At 36.0% G+C, this 23024-nt stretch overlaps 1 long non-coding RNA gene across 1 annotated transcript in view; it reads left to right on the forward strand.

The window, feature by feature from the left end:
- Positions 1 to 23024, forward strand: part of LOC130542784 (uncharacterized) — a 72715-nt gene that overhangs the window by 197 nt on the left and 49494 nt on the right. Inside the window, exon 2 of the long non-coding RNA XR_008957587.1 lies at positions 1779 to 1875. This is a non-coding gene — a long non-coding RNA (uncharacterized LOC130542784). The remainder of the gene's footprint in view (positions 1 to 1778; positions 1876 to 23024) is intronic.

The following is a 23024-nucleotide window of genomic DNA, read 5'->3' on the forward strand; positions in this document are numbered from 1 at the left end:
ATTGTCCCACAGAGGGGAAAAATTGCAAATAAGCAAGTATATACTATTTGCACCCTTATAAGGAGATAATTACCTGAAAATCATAAAATAATATCCAGTGAATACTACTTTTTCATGATTATGACAAAGGGTTTTACCAGGTAAAGGCCAAAAATCTGTGGTATAGTACAGACCGCAAATATTAATAAAATAGACCACAAAAATAGGACTGCTCCATGAGGAGTTTTCATATTCCTTAGTGATACTCTTCCCTCTCATTTGAACAGGAAAATGGCTCTTTGTATGTAAAACATTTTCAGTAAAATCAATAATGAAGCAAAAATACAACTTTTCCAAACCTACAGTTTCACTGAATTGCTTGATTTTTACTTTGCACATCGATGTAATAGTGTATTTTTCTAAAACTGATAGCCAGTGAAACACTATTAAAGAAAAAAAAAAAAGCTAGAACATCAAAAAAAGTTTCCACCTTCTAGGAAAAACAAGACTTGGGTCATTAGACTTTAATAGCTTTTAATGTCTTGGGACATTGAAACAATTACCACTTGGAGGAGATGATTTAGCTAGCTGTGAAAGCTATTCAGGAGTGGCTAAAGAGTTACAAATGTTTTTTAGATTTGGTCCGTGAGTTTAACGGCGGTCTCTGGACAGATGAGCAGCCTTGATACTGGAATTGCTCTGCATGGTCTGAGGCTTGTCCTAGAAAAGCAAGCAAAATCTTTTGGTGCTCTTACCAAATGTAAAAATATTTAACATTGTGTCTTCGGATTTGTTCTGTGAGTTTAATGTCTGGCGGTCTCTGGACAGATGATCAGCCTTGATACTGGAATTGCTTTGCACAGTGTGAGGTCTGTCACAGAAAAGCAAGCGAGATCTTCTGGCGCTCTTATCCAATGTAGAAATGTTTAACAGTGTGTCCATCCATCCTCTCACATGTGCAGGTACTCAAAGGAAAGCTCAGCAGCACAATTTCAATTAAGTTAATAAATGTGATTCTAAATCCTTGAAAGGCTAGTTTCACTTGCGCCCTTGATGTATGAATCTCTCTGAAGTATCATCATTCTGGTTCAGTAAAAATCTTGACATCTCGTGTGTTTTTTTGGAAGAAACACTTCCTGAAAATTCTGAGCCTCCTTTATGTTGTGGTATCAACACACTGATTTGCCCCAAACGTGCAGAATGCAGTAGCTTTCTAGAAATTTGTTTGCCATTGAAAATCATGTATCTCTTACATGTTATATATACCCCAGCCCCTGCAATGCTTCCTTAAGATAAATAATCAGATGCTCGAGATTAAAGGAGCCCTGGAAATCATCCAAAGATCCTCCCCCATGGGGCCTGAAAAAGCTAATTAGTGGATCAGTGCCCCCAGATGGGAGGCCGCTGCAATGACCTGGTCCACGTCCCAAAGGTCAACCTCAGTCAGTCTGCGCTTATGGGGAACACCTGTTGAAGCGAAGCCGCACCAATCACAATCCACCAACTCAGCGTTAGCTAGTTGACCTTCCCCTAGAAAATAGGACCTTGCTAGCCTTATAAGGAAATCCCTGCACCCTAGCCAATGTTCTGTTTCTGCATGATTTCATCTAAACATTCTGTAGAATTTGTTCTTGCTCAAAATCTTTCAGGAAGCATGCCGTTGCTCTTGAGGCACTGTGCTCCCCCCACCCCCAATCCATGGGTTGTTTTCCCTTGAATAAAGGACCGCAAACTCGTTACTAAGTTGTTTTGGTTTTGCCATTTGATCCTTTTCGCAACCGGATGGACCCTGGAGGCAGCTGGGGAAGATTCTGGAGTCGGCTCCTCCATGCTGGCGGATCTACCCACAGAGCCTTGCTGGTTGGCTGCGTCTTCGGCCCCTCTCCTCGATCTCTGGTAAGCTTCTCTCTGATTTTGCATTCTGAGTTCTTGGGGTTCGTTTGTCCTGGGTGTGAGAGACCCTAGATTTCCACAGTGAGGCTTAAGAGGCCAGGCTACAGAGGAATTAGAACTGCTGGGGTCTGTTAGTACACCTGTGTTGTGCCACATTGGAAAATTTACTGTAAGGAATAATAGACTTCTAGAAGTTACAAAATGTATTTATACATTTGCCCACCCACAGAATGCTGGTGTAAAAGTTCACGATTGCTTGCTTCTGAATTTTCAACCAGGATTTAGTGATTCTAAAGGTTAAGAATTCTAATCAATTCGTGCCTGGCTGGCTGCCTCAGTTAAGCGTCAGCTTCGGCCGCTTGGTTTCGGCTCAGGTCATGATCTCAGGGTCCTAGGATTGAGCCCCACATTGTCTTCTTCCCCTCTGTCTCTCCCTCTGCCCCTCCCCTGCTCCTGCCCACACACAGTCTCTTTCTCTCTCAAATAAACAAATAGATCTTTTAAGAAAGAATTCTAATCAATACATGCAATTAAAACTACTTAGAAATAATAAGGGTGAAAGGAAACAACAGCATACGGAAAGTAGGTAAGAAAAGTAAAATCATTGTTCTGGAATGAGAAGAGGAAAAATAAAGGACAAAATCTGAATGGATATCAAAAAAGTTGTGGACAGTTTGTGGAAAAGGAATCTTAGGAGAGGAATTGTATGTGAGGTCAGGCTGAGACTGAATGGCTTTCATGGATTTAATTAAGTTTTTTTAAAAAATTAATATCGAAAGTACACTGGTATAAAATGAGAATTTGGTTTTGTGTGTGTTCAAAGGACAAATTTTTCTTAGATTATTGGTCTCCTCTTCATATGAAATTGCAAACAAAGGTTTTTCTTTAACTTTTAAGTACCGTGCCTGGGCACCAATAGCAAAATAATGTACTGCGTTTGATGTTGGCTTTCTCAGGTCTTTGGTTACTTAGGAAAACCCAGCCTTCTCAATAGTAAAAGAGCAAAATTCTGTTCACAGCTATGTAACCTTCCATATTCATCTTTAACATCTCTTGACACTTTGGTGACTTTAATCCCAAGAAAGTCAAAATAGTGTTTCGTTAACTTGTACCCGCAGGCCCATTTTCCAGCAAATATACCAATAACGTTCAAACGTGAAACTTAGGTCAGAGAGGAAAACAAAACAAAAAATTGTATTTGTAAAAGGTGTCTAAATGCAAGGGAGAAAAAAAATAACCAAGACCTGTCCCAGTCTTGAGTTGTTTGTTGTGGGGCCCGGGGCAACTGTAGTGTACCATCCTCTACATGTCAGGACAGAGTATTTCTGGGGCCCATATTCAGAGAGTGGAGGGACTGACCTTCCCTCAGTCTGTGCTCTGAGGATTGGTGTATTGAAGCTGAATCAGGGCACGGAATAAACAGATCTGAAGGAAAACCAGGAACAGAAATACTCTTCCAAGGATAACAGCAGATTTGTGGAGCCCGCCCCGCCCCCCCATCTTCCTTGGGCCACACCTAATTTCTGGCCCCAGCAGAGAGTGGTGGGAGCAAACAGGACTGACCCCTTGGAGCTGATGAGAAAGTGCTTCCTCCCCCCTTTTGCTGCAAGCATTGCTCTAACTCCCAGGTAGAAGCTTGAGGGTGCAAGAGTAAGTTTTCTTCCATTAGGGCCATTTGGTAGAACAAGCAAAAATTTCAGATGTTTATGTGACACTTTGTCAGGATTAAATCTTTTGGACTGAGTAAACAGACCAGAGATAGGTACTCTGAAACTGTTGAAAGTTGTAATAGGTTTGAGAAAATGGCTTTTGACCAAAGAAATAGGGTTTCTGAGCTTTAAACATATAGACATTAAATTGATTGGGCTTCTTTCTTTTTTTTTCTTTCTTTCTTTCTTTCTTTCTTTCTTTCTTTCTCTCTCTCTCTCTCTCTCTCTCTCTCTCTCTCTCTTTATTTTTCTTGTATACTATAAGATTGTAAGTGGCACATACTAGTTCTACGTTTTTACGAAGTACAGATTAACTGCTATCTTGAAATTTCCCATTCCAAAAGAAGTTACTAATAATCTCGATATAATGAAACACACGATAAGGTACCTTGGATTGGTTTGTGTGTGTGTGTGTGAGCGTGTTCTCTTGTAAAGAAAAAAAAAATCTTTCCTCAAAATTCACTCCAAATTTCCACCTAATTCTTACCTACCTTTGAAGTGAAAACATTCAAGAAGAGCATTTTAGCAGAAATAATGCATGCATTGAGTTTAAAAGGGGAATGTATATTTTAGTGGTTCAGTTCTTAAATGTTAAAGTTTTAATATTAAAATGTGAACTGGGAAATAAGTTAAAAGCCCCCCTCCCCACATTATTATGAATAGAAGTAAAATTTGGCAAAAGCTGATTAGGTGTCTATTGTAATCAGTAAATTTTAATACCACAATTCCACTGAGACGGCAGGAGTATTCAGCCTGGTCTTTAGAAGAATTGACTGTTATCCTTAGTGTGATTTCAAAGAGATAAGTCCTCTGGGAACGAAAGTCATTTAAACCCTAAATTGTTACCAAAAAAAACTTTTAAGTGTAGGAATCCAAAATGCCCAGGTAGCATTCTATAATTTATTCACAAAAATCATACTTTACTAGAAACATATCAGACCATAAATAAACAAATTAGCACTTTGTTAGAGGTACCTTTCATCATAAAGGAATTTGATGTCAACAATTCAAATAGGAGAAAACAAAGTACTTAATTTATTAGAAAAATTAGAATCTTAATTGGAATTTGATTATGATCTACAGTAATTAAGGGTAGCTTTAAAAGGGTGCTTTCATTGTCCAGAAAAGGCCCCCCGTGTCATCCATAGTACTTCCCAAATGTGTGAATACTTCTCCAGCCTTGCACATTTATAACATGTCTTTGTAGGTAGTTATCGTATTGTAATGTGTTTGTGAGGCATCTTTCAAAGTTGTCTTAAAAATTTTCCATAAATACATTTTTTGGCTGAAGAAATAGAGATGTATATTTTGGTTTCTTTTCCAACAACCAAATGCTATTTTAGGACAAATTTGAGACTGTGAAACTCTCCTATCTCTTATTTCAAATTTATGTGGTAGAACAGATTGAAGTCAAATTTCTTCCTTGGTAGCCTAATTTATCCCTCAAATTCCTGGAAACTCGCACCTGTTCTCACGTTTTCAGTCAAAAACTTAGTCTAAGGGAATGTTTGACAAAAAGGTGTCCTCAGATTAAAAGATCATTCTGTCCGTGAGATTCATTTCACTGAACATTCTGCCAAGTATTACCATCCTATCTCCTAAGATTAAAATCAACATCTCCAAAGGAGACCTCGCTATCTTTCCTCCAATGCAATGCTATTTCCACCTTTACTCTTTATCCCTTATCACAGTGAGTCATATCTTGAGGTCACCCTGGACTGTTTTTCTCCCTCACAGATAACATCTAAGCAGTCCTCATCTCTGTAGATTCCAACCTCTTCCCATGTGTCATTTCTTTTTCCCTTGAACCTTGTAGGTGGATCGTTTATCTTTTGACTAGAATCCTGCCTTCTGTATGCCTGAAGCTAAGCATTGAGGATTACTGTTGGAGAAATTGCAGAGAAAGATCAGATTGGATCCATAATTAGTTCATGGTCATCCACTTTGGGCTCCACGATGTCTAGTAATGTCTGGCTACTGGTCAGTCGTGCTTCTGTGCATATATATCAACTATTTTTATCTCCAAATTTCAGATTTTCTTTGAATGTTCAATTCACCATAACCCCAACTCTTAGTTTCTGACTTCACCACCTACTTCATAGAGAAAAGAGAAGACATGTATTAATAGTTCTATCACTTTCATGATACCAAACAAAAAACCAAGGTACATACTTATCCATTCTTTTCTCCTTCCTATAAAAATCTCAGTTCTTTTTCTCATCTATAACTGATAATTTTATTATCCCCCACCTTCTTGAAGGCCTTATACTGTCAGTTCTCTATTTCCTGAATACTAAGCTTTCCCATTATTTTTAAATTCACTTGAGGCTCTCATAGTAAAATAAAACAAAACAAAAATCTCAGTGTAAACTGTCATCCCTGTTCAGCTAACCTCTTTCTTTACAGCACGATTATTCAAAAGATACTGTGTATTTGATGTTTTCATCTTGTCTCTTGACTTTCTCTTAACTGCCCTTAAATTTAGTACTGTTCTTCTATTCATTGGTTGCTGAAACTGCTCTTGCCAGAATGTTTATGATCTCCACAATCCTCCCCATTCTGTCTTTCAGCAGTATTTAACCCAATTCACGACTCCTTAATTTATGCTTCACTTCCCGACAATCTCTTGACTCCTGCCAGACTCAGCATCTCTCTGTCTCTCAAGCTCCTCAGGCCATCCTTACCTTGGTACACAGTTTTCCTGAGCCTGGAGAAGAAAATCCACTTGTGGGGAAAACTTTAACAACCACAAGAGGGCTAACACCATAGTAAATTAATATGCCTGGTTTGGTGATTACAGTTTTAGAGTCTTAGATAAATCACACCCCAACTCTGTAATCTTAACGACTGGTGAAGGCGTACACCCTATGTCAGATTGTAATGCTGAGCACTGAGCGATATGTACTCTAAGCTTGTTAAGTTGTCACTGGCATTCACTCAACAAACAAGAGTTTGTTAAACTTTGGCCATTTGGCGCAATGCTCATTGGGGTACAGAGTCTCTAGAAACAGACCCTGTGATTAAGGTGGAATCCTTCCAGGAAGGAAAGCTATACGCGTATGAACCAATTTTGTGTCTGAGAAGATATCATGAAGTCAGTTGTTCAAGACAATCTCAAGGACTTTTCAATCAAACTGCATCTTCTGAATTATAGTCTTTTTTATTTCGATCCCAGGATCAGACAAATCTGTGTTTGAATCTTGGCTCCCCCGTCTATTAACTTTGTGACCTAGACCAAGTTTACTTAATCCCTGAGTTTTGGTTCTTCCCCTGTAAAACGGACACACGTGGTGAGCTCGCCCTAAGGATTCAGACTTGGGTGTTTCCTTGTGGTGATCTGGTTTTTTGAGTACATCTCTGTTGCTGTTCTCAGGCTCTTCTTGGTAGCTTCGTGTGTGTTCCCGCGACTGGAGCAGCAGCAGCCAACATACATCTTAATTATAGATGGATATATATTTACACTCCCATACCTACTAGAATATTAGAAATGAGATCTCGAGACCTCATTAGAGATTCTTGGTCTAATCCTACTTCTTCGATTAATTAAATGTATGACCTAATTTATTTAGCGATCCTGAGTTTTCTGACATGTAAGTTTCCGAGACTGGATAACTACCTAACAACCCCACGAACCCTGATACAGTGTGAGTTATCAAATCTAAGCAGCTCATTTATGTAGGCACAGAAGAGAACTTTATATATAATGAGTTTGAAAAGGAAAAAAAGAAATGGGGTTTTCTATTTTCTGCTACAATTATAATTTTGATTTCTGTCCAAATTACAGAAAACAGCGATGTTATTAAAGATCTCTAAAATATGAAAAATAGTGAGGCAGACTCAATAAATTGCTGACTCTTTTATGAAATCTATAACAATGTTATTAGATTAAAATTTTATTGAAATTTTTCATCCACTGACATTTTCATAAGTGATAAGTTAAAAAATAAAATCCCTTATGCTAATTTGATTCTTAAATTTGGTTGACTTTCTATAAAAATATAATAATGAAAACACTTTACTTTAGAAAGTGAAAGCAACATATCTGACCTTCAATTTTATGATTATTCAAGTAACATCAAAATTAAATGATCTTTGAAGAAAGAAAATACATGTACTTAGAAGACACATTGTCATCTTTTATTTATAATTAAGTATTCATTTGACATCATCTCAGACAATAATTTTTATATAGCATTTTATAAATATGGCATTGGAACTACTATCTTTTATATACTTCACTATGCTATGCTTCCCTAAAATTATATTATGAAAATTGTATCAACTATTAGAAGCATCTTCCAATAGATAAGCACAGTTTGAAAAAAAGTGTGTCTCATTATGTGATCGCCAACTATAGGTCTGAAGAGCTGAGAACTTTAAATCATACAAGGGATAGCTTGGTGGCAGAGTAAGAAAAATTTGTACACATATAAGGATGTGGAGGGGAGCAGAATTAGCTTTATGTACTTATTACAAAGACAAAAATCCTTCCAGGGGTTCTTTGCTCCAAATGATCTGTAGTAGATTCCTGTTGCTACTGTAACATCTGTAAACTATAAACTACTATAAACTATAAACATATAAAACTATAAACATACTAGTTGACTACAAATACAGTAGCTTAAAGCAACATAAATGTATTATTTATTGTTCTTGAGGTCAGAAGTCTGAAAAAGGCTTCACTGGGCTAAAACCAAGATGTCATTTGAGTTCCTAATGGATATTCTAGGAAGAACTGGGTCCTTTGTCTTTGCCACTTTTCAACTTTTAGAGGTCACCTGCATTTTTTAGCTATTAGCTACCTCTACCATCCCACATGTAGCATCTTCAGATCTTTCTCTGACTTTGAAACTCATTTTCCCTTTCACAAAAACACTTGCAGTTGCATTTGGCCCCTGGAATAATCTAGGATAATTGCCCCGTCTCAAGATCCTTAACTTAATCAGAGTGGAAAACTCCCTTTTCCCTTTTCGTATGGACAGGTTGCAGTGATTAGGACATGGGCATCTTGAGTGGGCCATTATGTCTGCCTAGCACAGATGCCTATTGAAATTTCAATATCAGAAACACGTATGTGCAAACATTTGAAGACGGCACATTTGAGTTCTAGAGCAGCAGTGAAGCATAAGGGAAAGAAGGCGGCTTTGATGCCACTTACAGCAGGTTCAGACCCCAGAACTGTCATTTGCCAGCTGTAGAACCTTTAGCAAATTACTCATTGTCTGTCTAAGTCAGTTTCATCATTTCTGAATGGAGGTAAAAATAAAATGTAAATTGAGAGGTTCTTATGAGAACCACAAATATCATACCTAGAGTATCAGAAAATACTAGTTATTGATAGCATTATTATACAGATTAATCATTCATACTGAGAATTACAGTTCAAATTTACAAAATTTGAGTTTAATTACAGCCCAAAATAACAAAAATTAAATTATTATTCAGCTACCGTCCTCCTCAGTTCTGTATTAGATACTGTTGTTGCTAGTCATTTAAGCACATCTGTACGATTTAAGATGAGTAAAAGTGTTAAGCATTTAAATACGAAGATCAGGGGAAGGTCAGAGAAAATTGTGACTTTAAGGGATTTAGGCTGAACTTGACCTTATCAGTAGGGCTTTAGTTCAGCATACAGAGCGGGGGAAAAGCTGTTCCAAGAGGTGGAGCAGGGTGAAAAATAGGCACACACACATGAATGTACACATTGTCATGTGTTCTTTTAGATCCTAGAGTCCCAGATGAGAATGCTTCATTTTTTTGCCAATATTTAGAACATAAACTCATGCAATTAGGAACTTACTCTTTGAATGAGAGTGGTGACTACAACATCCAGTGCTGTCCTGGCTCACCTTTTATGTGCGCTCTAATTAAAATGGAAGCACGTTTTCAAAGAAGAGCCCAGTTGCTTTGGGAATCCATTTATTTCTCTTTTGCTCACAGCCACATGTTTTATTTCATAAATACCCACTAAGGAAAATGAGAATTTTAGTTGAGCTATTTAGAGTGTTACTTGAAATAAAAACTACCTGAACAAAAAAGGAGGAGAAAGAGAAGAAAAGGGAAGAGTGGGAGTAGGAAGAGGAGGAGGTAGAGATGGAGAGGAAAAAGGAGACGAGAAAACCAATCGGCACACTAGTATTCATATCTGTATTCATCCAGCCACCTGTCCATGGAAGGCTCTGCTCTATCCCACAGTGTCTTAAGCATAGGAAGACATAAGAAATGAACTGACTTGAGAGAGGGAAAACCAGCCTGGTTGGAGAAGGGGATTGCTGTTTGAAATGAAGAGAGAGCCATGGGGACACAAGAGAGACAGAAAGACCTGCCATGCAAGACAAGTTTGTCATTTAGTGGGACTGATGTTGGGGTGCTATTAGGGGCCCTGCTGTGGCAGCAGGTGGGGTGCACATGACAGAACGCGCATATGCCCTTGCTAACCTTCTCATAGACTTGGTCCTCGTTGAGAGATTTTGTCCCCTTCTATCAGCTCCGTCTTAAAGACTTGATTTTATTGTGTCTCTAGTCTCGTCCCACTGCTTTAATAACCTTCTATCTTAGCCATTCAGCTTCCAGAGCCCCTACCTTTACCTTCCCAGCTTTGCTACAGTATAACCATTAGTTTAACATCCCCTGTGTCTGGGCTGCCCAGCACTGCAAGAGAAAGCCTCGTGATCTTGTGGAATTGTGCTGCTGACTGAGAATCTCTGGTCTCCAGTAACAGCAAGATGCTAAAAAGTACATTTGCTCTATGCATCACATCAGGGCACTCTCAAATTCCTTGCTCTGTAGTCAATACACATGTTTTGTGTGTGCTTTATTGCACACTTGTTAAGAATGTGTGCATTTTTAATGTATGTGCATACATGCATATAGCCAAGTTATACCACCACAGAGCAGCTGTTTGTTCCTGAACTTCATGTAAATAAATCGTATCGTATATACTATTTTGTGTCTGACTTCTTTTGTATTTACATAAGAATAGTAATATTTTTTCACCCATGAATGTTTGGAAGAATTCATTAGTCCAGCATGCGCTGGACCATTTGTGCCTGGAGCTTTCTTTCCGGAAAGATTTTAAATTATGAATTCAATATCTGTAGTAGATGTAGGACTATTTCGATTTCTTTTTTTGCTGTAAAATTGTTTTCTTCAAGGAATGTATTGATTTCATTTCTGTTTTCAAATTGGCAAAAAATTTTAGGTGGATTGCGTTTTCCCAAGACTATGGTCAGTTCTGGTATCTGCGTACTCTTTAATTTCTTAAATAGCATGGTTATTTTTAAGTCTTTAAGAGCTACCTTTAAACTCTGTATTCTGTATGGGTCTGTTTGTATTTATTATCTTACCTCTTGATTGTTAATCACTGTTTTCTTCTTTCCATGTCTAGATGATACCATTATTATTATTATTGTTCATTATTTATTGTGTGCCTGTCATTTCAAGGAATATGCTGGAGAGGATGTAGATTATGTAATCTTTACCTAAAGTTGGTTGGAAATTTTTTCCTGGTAGATAATTAAATTGCCATTGGCACACCTGAATTCCAAGACTGGTTTTTAATGAGTTTTTTTTCTGTTTTGTCCTCTTGCTAAAGCATGTCTTTTGCTTGTAGGGCATTATATATTTTTTTTCTCTTGATTGAATGCCTGGGGTGTTTACCAGAGTTTCTCCATTTTGATGAGGCTTGAACCCCAGTATCTCTTCTCTTTTGTTTTGTTTGGATTTTTTGGCATCCACATCATACTATCTTAACTACTGTAGTTTTATAGTAACTCTTGTATATGATAGTGAAAATGCATTTTTATTCTCTGTTTTACTATTATCTTGGGTATTCTTGGCCTTTTAATTTTCTTTCACACTTTCGAATCAGGTACTAAACTGCCGCATAACCCCCCCCCCCCAAAAATTTTTTTTTTTTGCTGGAATTTTGCCTGTCACTACAGTGGATTGGCAGCTTAATTTCGAGCGAATTGCCTTCTTAAAATCTTCCATTACATGGAAAGTCTATCTTTTCATTTGTTTGGGTCTTTTCAAATTTTCCAAGTAATTTTTACAGTTTTTCTGTAATAATACTAGGTAGATTTTATTAAATTTATGCCTAGTTTTTGATGGTTTTTAATGATAACACAAGAAATTTTTTTTGAAATATCATTTTACAACTTCATGTGACTAAAACCTAGAAGTAAAATTGATGCTTATATATTATGGACTCAGCATCTCAGAAATTAATTGTGAATTCTAACAGTTTCTCTGCAGCTTCTTTTTCTGTATTTTAATATACACATTTGTCCAGCTGTGTATATTAGTTTGTTTTTTTTCCTTTAAATTTTGCTAATCATAGTTTTGATTTATTGGTCTTATAGCCCTGGATAGATTCTCCAGTACAGTGTTGAATGTAAGACACTTTTTTTCTCATTCTCAAATCAGGGAAAAAGCTTACCAATATTTTCTTATTAATTAGGTTATATAGTTTTTTGGTTGGTTTTCTTGTCAAGATAGTTTCATGAGTGTAAGGAATTTCACTTCTCTTAACATGCTAATTTTTTGTTTCATTTTATCATGTATATATATTGAATTCTTTTAGAGTCTATTTATTGGTATGATTACATTATTTTTTCTTTAGTTTCTTAATATGGTAAATTATATTGATTTTGGAAATGCTAAACTTAGATACTTGAAATAAACTTGGTCATGGTACACTATGTTAGATTTGTTTTGATAATATTTAAGATTTTTTATCATTATGAGAGAGATTGGTAAAGATTATCCCGTTTTCTTAATGCATTTGTCATGCTTTGGTATCATGGTTAGAGTAAGTTAATAAAAAAAGTGAGAAACTTCCTCTCTGTATCTTTCCAAGATTAAAAGATTATGTATAATATTGACATTCTGTTTCTGAAATACGAGATAAAAAGAAACAGAAAACCATCCAGTTCTGGTGTTATACCTGTTGGAAAGCGATTAATCAGAGATTCTGTTTATTTATTAGGTAGAGGACTGATTTGATTTCAAATTCTGTGTAATTTTTCATGAGTTGTGTTTCTCAAGGCATTCAACTCTTTCACCTACGTTTTCAGATTTATTGGCTTACACTTGTTCATAAAGTACTCTGTCTCTTCAGTGTTGGAAAGATCTATCTTGATGTTCCTTTTTCATTCCTCGTAGTGTTCGTCTTTACCTTTTGACTTTTTATTTTGATCATTCTGGGTAGGGAATTACCAATTTTATTAGCTTTTCAAAAAAATAACATTGGTTTTGTGGGTTTTTTTCTATATTACAAATTTTTACTTTTTATTGTTTCTGTGTTTCAACCATCACTGAGTACAATTTTGTTTTCTACCTCCTTGAGCTCTGTCATTAAACCAGTGATATTCTTCTTTTCTAAAACATGTATTTCGTACGATAAATTTTTCCCATAAACATTGCTTTTAATACCTTCCACATATTTTGAATATTGTATTTTAATATCATTGAGCAAAAAATGAATTTCTGTTTTTAATGATTACTCGACTTCAGTTTATTTAGAAATGTATTGCTTGATTTACAAATATAGGAAGATTTTCTTGTTATTTTTTAAACATTCCTTGCTGAATTACAGTGTGATCAAAGGATGGTTCTGTGTATGTTCAATTCTTTGAAATATGTTAAAACTTACTTTATGGCCTACTATCTGGTGTATCTTGGTAAATGTTCAGATTTCACAAGAAAGTAATGGGTGTTCTGCCATTGTATGATGAGTGTTCTACATGTATCAATTAAGATATCTTAATTAAGATATCTTTAGATACGTCTTTATAAATTGGTATACCTACGGGGTGGCTGGCTGGCTCAGTTGGTAGAGCATGTAACTTTTGATCTTGAGGTCATGAGTTCAAGTTCCACAATGGGAGTAGAGATTACTTAATAATAATAATAATAATAAGAAGAAGAAGAAGAAGAAGAAGAATAAGAACAAGAAGAAGAAGAAGAAGAAGAAGAAGAAGTAGTAGTAGTAGTAGTAGTAGTAGTAGTAGTAGTAGAAGTAGTTGTTGATATTTCACCTGAATATCCTGTTGGTTGCTATGACAAGTTTACTAAAATCTGCTTTTATAAATGTGGATTTGTTTATTTCTCTCTGCTGTTATGCCAATTTTAGCCTTATGTATTTTGATGTTGCTATTTGGTGACTGGAAATTGATAATTTTTATATCTTCCTGATGACCTGGTATTTTTTAAATTTTAAAAATATTTTGTTTTCTCTCTATTTTTTTCCCCTTAAAATCTAACTACAAGATTTTTGTCCAACACTTTTTGGCATATATTTTCCCAACTACTAACATTACAATTTCTATTTTTCACATTAAAGTGAGTCTCTCAAGATATCTGTAGTTGGGTTTTTAAATCCAATCCATTGATTTTTTTAAAATTTTAATTGGCATATTTTTCCCTTTACATGTAGCACAATTACTGATGTATATATGATTTTGAAACTGCCACCTTAATATTTGTTTTCAGTTCAAATTTATTCCATTTTCTGTTCAAATTCATTCCATTTTCTGTTCAAATTCATTTTTCTTTCTTTCTTTCTTTTTCTTTTCTTTTCTTTTCTTTTCTTTTCTTTTCTTTTCTTTTCTTTTCTTTTCTTTTCTTTTCTTTGTGTGTGAGTGACCACAGCGTGGTTGACACTGTGATGCAATGAGGTAGTCCTCAGTGAAGAACTTTGTTGTTGTAAGGTTCCTGGGACAGCTTTTGGCTGTTAACTCTTGGGACATGGTCTCAGCCACAGAAAGCTACCTTCCCCCAGTTCTTTCCTCCTTCCAGTGGCAGCCGCACACAGTTACTGATGATGTAGGACAAAGGCCTGGCCATCTCAGCTTCACTTAGAACATGTCTGAAAGACCATTCTGGCTCCAGAGTTCTCAATGTTTCAGACATGTCCTTGAGCCTTTACTGAAGCTCAGGTACTCTCTGTCCACTCCTTCTGCCTCCCTCTTCCTTCCACAGCTGCTGACCACAGGGGCACTTTTCAATGAACACCCTGCACTCTAGTGTGTGTTAGATTATGTTTTCATGACGTTGTGACAATATGAGTAGCTTTCACCTTCCGTCCATCTATTTTTATTATCTTGATAATAGTAGAGCTTTTTTGAATCAATGGTTAAATATAAATTGTAAATCAAAGATAGTCAGACATGGAGGTAAGCTCCCTGTATAGAGAACCCTCTCAAAAATACCATCAATGTGTGAGTGTGTGTGTGTGTGTGTGTGTGTGTGTGTGCTTGCGTGCATGCTATTACCATAGAATAAAATGTGAGGTGAAGAGTGGGAAGAGATTAGACAAGTATGCTTGCAGTGCAAGAGATCTAGAGCTTAAATTGCGTAGAGGAAACCAAGGGAAGCATTTGACAGGACTGTGGTATGGTAAGGGTTGCATTTTTTTTTTTAAGATTTTATTCATTTTATTTGAGAGAGAGACAGACAGAGCACACGCAAAAGCATGAGCTGGGAGGGAGGGGCAGAGGGAGAGTGAGAAGCAGACTCCCCGCTGAGCAGTGAGCCAAGGTGGGACTCCATCCCAGGACCCAGGGATCATGACCTGAGCTGAAGGCAGATGCTTAACCAACTGAGCCACCCAGGCCCCGCAAGGGTTGCATCTTTGATGAAGTATTCTGACTATATTATGGAATAGGTTGAGACATCCGTTGGGGAGTTACAGATATTGCAATAATCAAGGTGAAAAATGAAAAGAATATGGAACATACTACTACATTTGAGTACTGTTTGCAACAAATTCCTATTAAGGTGGAACCTGGGCCCTGAAATGCAGGCCTTTTTAAAGGCGATGTGCAGGGAAAAGAGCTATTTAGCATTCTCCTCTTACCAAAAATTGGCCTTGGATATCTTAGATTCTAGTTGATTAGCTCTTAAGTTGACAGCCTGAAAAAAAAGTCTGTAAACAAGGAAAGCTATGGGTCAGAGAAAACTTACTTGAAATGTGGTAGTTTGTATGTTAGCTCCCAGGAGATGCATAGGCAACAAAATTAATGCAGCACTTGCCTGGCATAAATAGCCACTTTCCCCTGGGAAGCAGACAGTTGCTTATTTACAAGCTGCATTTTCATAGACAGCAGTTCATTTCTTGGCACTACGTAATATCCATTATACTATGGAAGGACCAGCATTGGATTTTAAACACAAGAATGTGACATTCGATTTGGGGTTTAGTGATTTCTTATTTTTTTAGATACTTTAATACACTGTATTATTTCAGTGCCTTATGTATTTAGGAGAGAATCCAGACCCCAAACTCCAAAAAGTCCTCAAAGATTTTAAATGGACACATTTCTAGTTCTTCAAAAGGACCACTGAAAGAATAAAGTAATTTATTCTGCTAAATAAAAGGCAAATATGACATCTGACATAAATGGATTTCTTCAGTAAAACATCTAATGCACTGAAATATTCCATTACTGTAATATTTTATTAGATATAACAAGACAACAAAAATAAAGTTGGAGGTTGAGAGAAGGGGGGACAAAGGAAAGACACAAAGAATTCTCAAATATATACAACAATGTAAATTGATGGAAATTTGAAATTATATTTTCTACCTTAGGTAGAAGAGGGGCTTATAGTTTCTATAATGAAATGAAAGTTCATATGTCAAAATTTTAAAAAAATTATTTTGAATATTGTTTATACTCCACTATCTTTTCCTTAACTCAGGCCAGTTACCACTGATAGTTGAACAGAAAATTCAAGGCTTGAGGTATCAGTGTGGGAATGTAGAAATAAGATCTATCATAGTAACAAATGTAGACTGATGTTTCTAATTCTCCTATGGTTCTTAGTTTAAATGTTATAATTATCCATATAACTCCATAGTCAATACTAAATATTATTCTTCAATTCTTTAAAACCTTTATCTTAGATGCCTCGTTAGCATAATAGGTAGTGTGTCAGTCTCATAAAAACTTTATCCCTTTTCTGTTAATAGTAATTATGTCCAGTGTGTGCTTTGATTTATATCTCTGTCAGGTTTTCTTACTCTGGAATGTTTCCAGATCTAATACGTAATTTATCAATGAAGCTCGCTTGATTTTATTTATTTATTTATTTATAAAGATTAATTAATTAACTTTAGAAAGAGAGAGAGCATGAGTGGGAGGAGCAGAGGGAGAGGGAGAGAGATTCTCAAGCAGACTCTTTGCTGAACATGGTGCCCGACATGGGGCTCTGTCTCAGGACCCTGAGATCATGACCTGAGCTGAAACGAAGAGTCAGACACTTAACTGACAGTGCTACCCAGGTGTCCCAAGGTTGCTTGATTTTAATACACTTCCTTGTCTATGCTTCGTTAGGGTTCTGTTTGAATGTGTAATCTATCTGACTCCTGTATTCATTGAAACCCCCTGTAAAAGTATTTTAGTGGTGCTCTTGAAGGTTACATCTTTGATCATGGGCTTGATTAAAACACAAAACAAGCTGATCTAATTTTAGAAAATGAGTGATAAATTATGATGGGAGACAGAATCCGTATTTAAACATACTTCCTCAAGCTAAGATGATGATTAAAAACTAAAAGGTGCAATTTAAGATGAGTAAGTATGAAGTCCTACATTCAGGTTTTAAAAATAAAATTCAGGAGTTGGAATAAATCTGATAAATGTGAAAAACAAGACTTAGAAATTTTAGTTAACTGCAATCTGGAAGTGTCCTCTGAATTCCTGTAGGGATTTGAGGACTATTTCCGTCTATTTTATCTGTATATCAACCACATTTCATTTAAACATCTTGCACAAGGCAGGAGCAGGAAAATGTAAACATTTAGAAGAGAGGAAAGAAATCGGCATTCTCACCCTCTGGCGCTTGTGGTTTCACACTTTTTTTTGGATGTCAGTGTCTTCGTCTCTCGAGAAAAGAGCTGGTCTAATTGACAATTAATGTTTCTTTCAGCTTTAATTTCCGATGTTGAATATGAACTTAATATAACACACTTATGCATAAGACGGATGTATATTGAAAGAAGGCAACATAATGCTGGGATTTTACCTCTCATAAGCCATTTGAAAAACTTTCTGTATATTAAAGGGAAAAGCTATATCTCAGGAGCCAAAACATGAATGTACATGAATACAAAACAAATTGTGTTTTATTAACATAAGTGTCATCTACAGCATTCATACAGTCTGACCATCTACCAGGGAAATTTTAGACAAAAGGTTATGGTTTTGATATCCTTCAGGATATTGACCTGGTTTTGCAACCTAGCAATTTTGTCTTATCTTTGTAATACAAAAATTATTTTTAATGCACTTGAAAATAGCTTTATCATTTTGAGTGCCTCATTAATGAGCTAAATAACATGGAGGTTTATGTTTATTTTATATTTTTATGAAACTCATGCTGTAAACTTTTGTAAAATTTGTATGATATTTGCAATTCAGCAGATACTTTAATTTTATTTTCTAAGACTCTTGTAAGGTCTTTTCAAAGCATTTCATTTTCTTTCATGTGAGCAACCTTTTACTTTTCCCAATCACATTTCAGAGGTTTATGTAAATTAAAATTCAATTAGAATTACAGTAATAAGTTAAACTGCATAATCAAGGCTGAGGTAAGTCCTTAACTTGACTAGAGGAACAGAAATCCCTTAGATACTAAAAGAATACACAAATAGTATAGAGAATTCTGTAGGTTGTGGCCATAGTTATGTTTTAAAATAAGAATGATAATGAAATCATATGGTATTTGTCTTTCTCTGACTGGCCTCACTGTGCACCTGAAAGTAATATAACACTGTATGTTAACTACCCTGGAATCTAAAATAAAATAAAATAAAATAAAATAAAATAAAATAAAATGATAGGCATGTTTATCTGGTAAACCAACTGTTCACTGGTGGTTTGTTAAGGAGAGTGATGATTTCCACCATAGTACTCATATAAATAATAAGGTCTCCACATGCCTGATTTTCAAGTCTTGAAGGAAAAGGTCTCATTAATTCATTTGCTCAAATCGATTTATTTTAATGTGTCAAATTTCTCCACTGCATCTGTTATCTCTAGTTGCAGGTCCTATTGAACTTTAGGCTTATGTTTGTGTCTAGAGGGGTTGTTTATTTTCTAGTGGAAGGGATGAAAAACAAGTGGCGGAAAGTCTATTTAGCAACCTTTATGAGGATCGCTTATCGCCCAGGAGCAGAAAGTATTCCTGGAGAAGAAGGGGTAAGGGAGCCATTTGTGTTTCACAGGCAAAGCACTAGCAGGGGATAGTCAAGACTGGTTTTCCAGCAAAAGAAGGAAGAGCTCTTTGGTTTTTGTTGTTGTTGTTTGCTTGTTTGTTTTTAGAAAGAGTTTTTTGGATTTAAGGTGAGGGTGGGAAGTTGCTTGAAACTAGAAAACGATACAGATAACCCAGGTTGCACATGTTTGCTGCCAGTATGTCCGGCGAAGCTGGATGGCAGTGTAGCCTGGGGGATGCTACAGGGGCCAGAGTATGTAGTGTTCACCAGTGGTACGGTACCATAGCAACAGAAACAGCACTTACAGCAGGATGATGATCAATGATAGCAATGTGGTCCTCTTGGGAGGGAGAGTAATGAATATGGGCTTTGGAGTCCAGTTCCTGAATGTGTGGAGATGCTCTGATCATCAATGAGAGAGCAGTGGCAACAGGGTGAGGACCAATATTAGACTCCCTGCTAGTCTGGTAGTGAACGCTTGTGTCCATTTTTAGTTACTTTAGACAAATGAAGAATGTGACTGTATTTACATCCTGAGTATGGTGTAGCTTTTCATATCCTAACATGACCTCCTAGGACAAAAGCTTATACTAAAGAAATTAACAAAATTCATAAAAATTCAGGCATCCTTGAACAAGGTAAAGGACCTCATTTAATGGAGAAGAGACAATGATTAAGTAGTAGGCCCAGTCCCTCCACAGGCAAATTATAGCACTGTTTTAACTGTGAGAGAGCAGCTTTATAACTAGTTATGCTCAGGGCATAAAATACATAATAAATATACAGCCTATCATGGGGTTTAGTGGCTAAGGAGAAGTAAGATTAATTGAGATTCTTTTGTCTCAGTGTATTTAAGAAATGTAGGAAATGGTCTCTTAACTTCTTGACATATTCCATATTATATTTCTTTACAAGATTTTGCAAAACCCAGAATGGAAAATTGGTCTTCCAACTATACTGATTTATGGCCTCCAGAAAGAGTGAGACGATGAATCATTTCCCCTTCAAGTCACTTTTTTTTTCAAAATAGTTTAAGAATTTTAAACTGAATGCAACTGGTGATAATAAAGGCATTAGCTGTTTCATGCAGTGATTCTGTGTGTGCCAACTTCTAAATGCATAAAAGAATGTAGTCTTGAAATATGGAGTCCTCACTTAGGATATCCACTTTGCATAGAAATGAATTCACTTAAGGGCTAAACAGACCCTTTCTGTTTGTTTGTTTTTTTCCTTCCCATGCATGGGAGAAAGGAAATGAATACCAGCACAGTTAACATGTTCTATTCCATCACGTTCTCTTGTTCACCATTTTAGTTGCATTTCCTAACGTATACCAAATGGCAAATAATTTGGGACACATTCTTAGATACAATCTAAAAATTCTTCTCATTAATAAAATTGGAAAGCCATCTGTACATAATGTGTGAGGTAAATCGAATCGACAGAGCAATTTTGTTAGCGATTTAATTTACCTAGCACCAGCCTTTCTAGAAGCCTCTGGGTTTTTTCCACCCTCTATTTCCAAGCCCTAACTCATTCCCTTTTGCAATACCACTCCATTGAAAGTTGTTGAAATAAACTAGATTATGTATTTTCTAACTGCCCGAAATAATGGTTATCCACCTAGGAAAATAAGTCTTTTTAATAGATAATGCCACCTTATTCATGTTTGTTGAAGTTTAATGGCAAAAGCAGCAGACCTTGAAAGAATGCTGGTGTTCAGGGAATTTCCTTAAATTGGAGTCTTAATCCAACTGTAAGCTGGTCGGGGGAATCACTGATATGCAGAGTACCTAATAAGTATGTTGATAATCCATGCATTCTGTGGGGAATTTTTTTTTAAAGGAGAGATTTCTTTCACTGACCATGTAAAATTGTTTATCAATCTTTCTCAGTTAAATATTATAGATAGGGAATCCAGAAAAATAATGGTAAAAAGCATTGTCAAGGACTCAAGGAAATCCTTCTATCATATCCTACTGTATCGAAAAATATTACATGATATTACACAGTAGCAAGAATATTACTCAAAATAAGAACTTGATATTTTATCATTACTGGGCAATCAGCTAAATCCAAATTGTGCTGTTACTCCATAATTCTGAAGACTGTACCTTTAGTTTGCATGTGTTTGGATTATTACTTCTTAATTCTGGGTCTATTTTCACCGAGTATTCCCAGGAGCAAGCAAAAGCTAGATAATTGCCCACGTTTACAATATTCAAGAGATGAAATGAGTTCAATAAGCTAAATGATGACTGTGTGTATATGAGCTCAAAGGGATGTAGTTACTCCTCACAACTAATATGAAATAGGTACAATGAATATTGCCATGTTGGAGATAAAAAAAAAAAAGTGAGGCCCACAGATGTCCCTTGAGTAATACAAGTTCCCACCACCAGAGACTGTCAGAGCCAGGATCAAACCAGCCAGCGTGGCCACAGGACCCATGGCTTCACCATTGCAGTGAGCTTCCCAGAACAAAGAGAAGAGTGTCTAAACAGTCCTTGAGGTAAATGGCAGAGCTAATATATTTTCGGATATCTGAAGACAGGCAATTCATCCTCCATGCATTTTTATCAACTAGTCATTTGACCTCGTATTGTAGCAAGATGACAAATAGATGCAAACAGAAATTATGAAAAAAAAAAAACTGTCTGTTCCCCAAAATGCATTTAGTTAAATGCAAATAATTATTGATTCTACAAAGAAAACAACATGTGTTTTCAAAGAAAATGATCCCAGAGAAAGTTGAAATTAGAACCAATAATTGCAATGTAAGAACTTCTTAAAATGTGTAAGTAAATGAAAAAAATTGTTGATTTCAGAGAACACATAAACATACAAGGAACAGTGACATGGATTATCCCATTTTTTTATAAACTTCCAGAATTGAGAAGGTAGAAGGTATGGATGGTGATAAATCTCCATGTAGCCATCCAGGGCTTTTTGTATTAGACAACACCAAGACTATATAGTCAAAGTTTATATTTCAAAGTAATGATATGTTCTCTGTTACACAGACTATTTTTGAGCAAAGCAAAAGGGAAAAGACATTTTAAATCATTTTATTAGGTCATTTTTAATTACACTAAACCTAGAAAGACAAATCAATGAAGGATAAATTTAGGCACATCTCAATTACAAAAATACAATGCAAAAATACTGAATGAACATATACCTATTGGAATGTCATCTCGTATCCTAGGGGTATGTCATATCTGGTTTGAAGTCTAGGGACAAAGAAACCCATCGTATTATAGCACCATCGCAAATGCTGGGTAAGGTACTAGCTACATTTGTACATAATTCTCAGTGATAAAGGCAATTTACTTTTTTTTCCAAAGATTTTATTTATTTATTTATTTGGGAGAGAGAGGGAAAGCACAGAGGGAGAGGGAGAGGGATAAGCAGACTCCCTGCTGAGCAGAGAGTCTGATGTGGAGCTCATCCTAGGACCCTCAGATCATGACCTGAGCTGAAGGCAGACACTTAACTGACTTAACCACCCAGGCTCCCTGAGGCAATATACTTTTAAAAAATCAATTTTCAAGAACGATAACGAAGTCATAACTTTCACCTAATAATTTCAAAATAGACAAAGCAGAAACTAATAGAATTACAAGGAAATTGAACAGATTCACCATCATAATTGTATTTCAAAATGCCTCTTAATACTAAATATAAAAAGCAGACAATAATATTTGGTAGTGGTATTGCCATTTTGAACTACACAATTGACATTTTTGATCACTGCACCCAACAGCTAGATAATACATGTTTTAAAAATTGAGTAATCGTCTACAAAATCAATTAAGTACAAGTACCAGAGTAACAATAAATTTCACAGATCAAGTATCACTGTGACGCCATCTTCAAACAAAATTCAATTAAGTCACAGTACAATAGGGAAGAGGCCTGGAAAGCCAAAAACACATGATTCTGTGACCTATGAATCAAATGAGAATAATGGAAATAAAAAAGTAAAGCTGAATAAACATTAAAGATGTAATGTCAGAAATTTTCTGAGATTGTCCATAGAGAGAAATTTATGACTTTAATTGCTCATATTAACATAAAAGAGAGGGTAAAAACTTGTGTGCTAAACAGACAGTTTAAGAAATTAGAAAAAGCAGAGCACATTAAAGCCAAAGGCAGAGGAAAGATAATGAAAAATCAAAGAAACATTGCAGAATCATAATGCCAAAGCTTTAGTTCTT

This window comes from Ursus arctos, unplaced genomic scaffold, assembly GCF_023065955.2.
Source record: "Ursus arctos isolate Adak ecotype North America unplaced genomic scaffold, UrsArc2.0 scaffold_5, whole genome shotgun sequence".
Lineage (NCBI taxonomy): Eukaryota > Metazoa > Chordata > Mammalia > Carnivora > Ursidae > Ursus > Ursus arctos.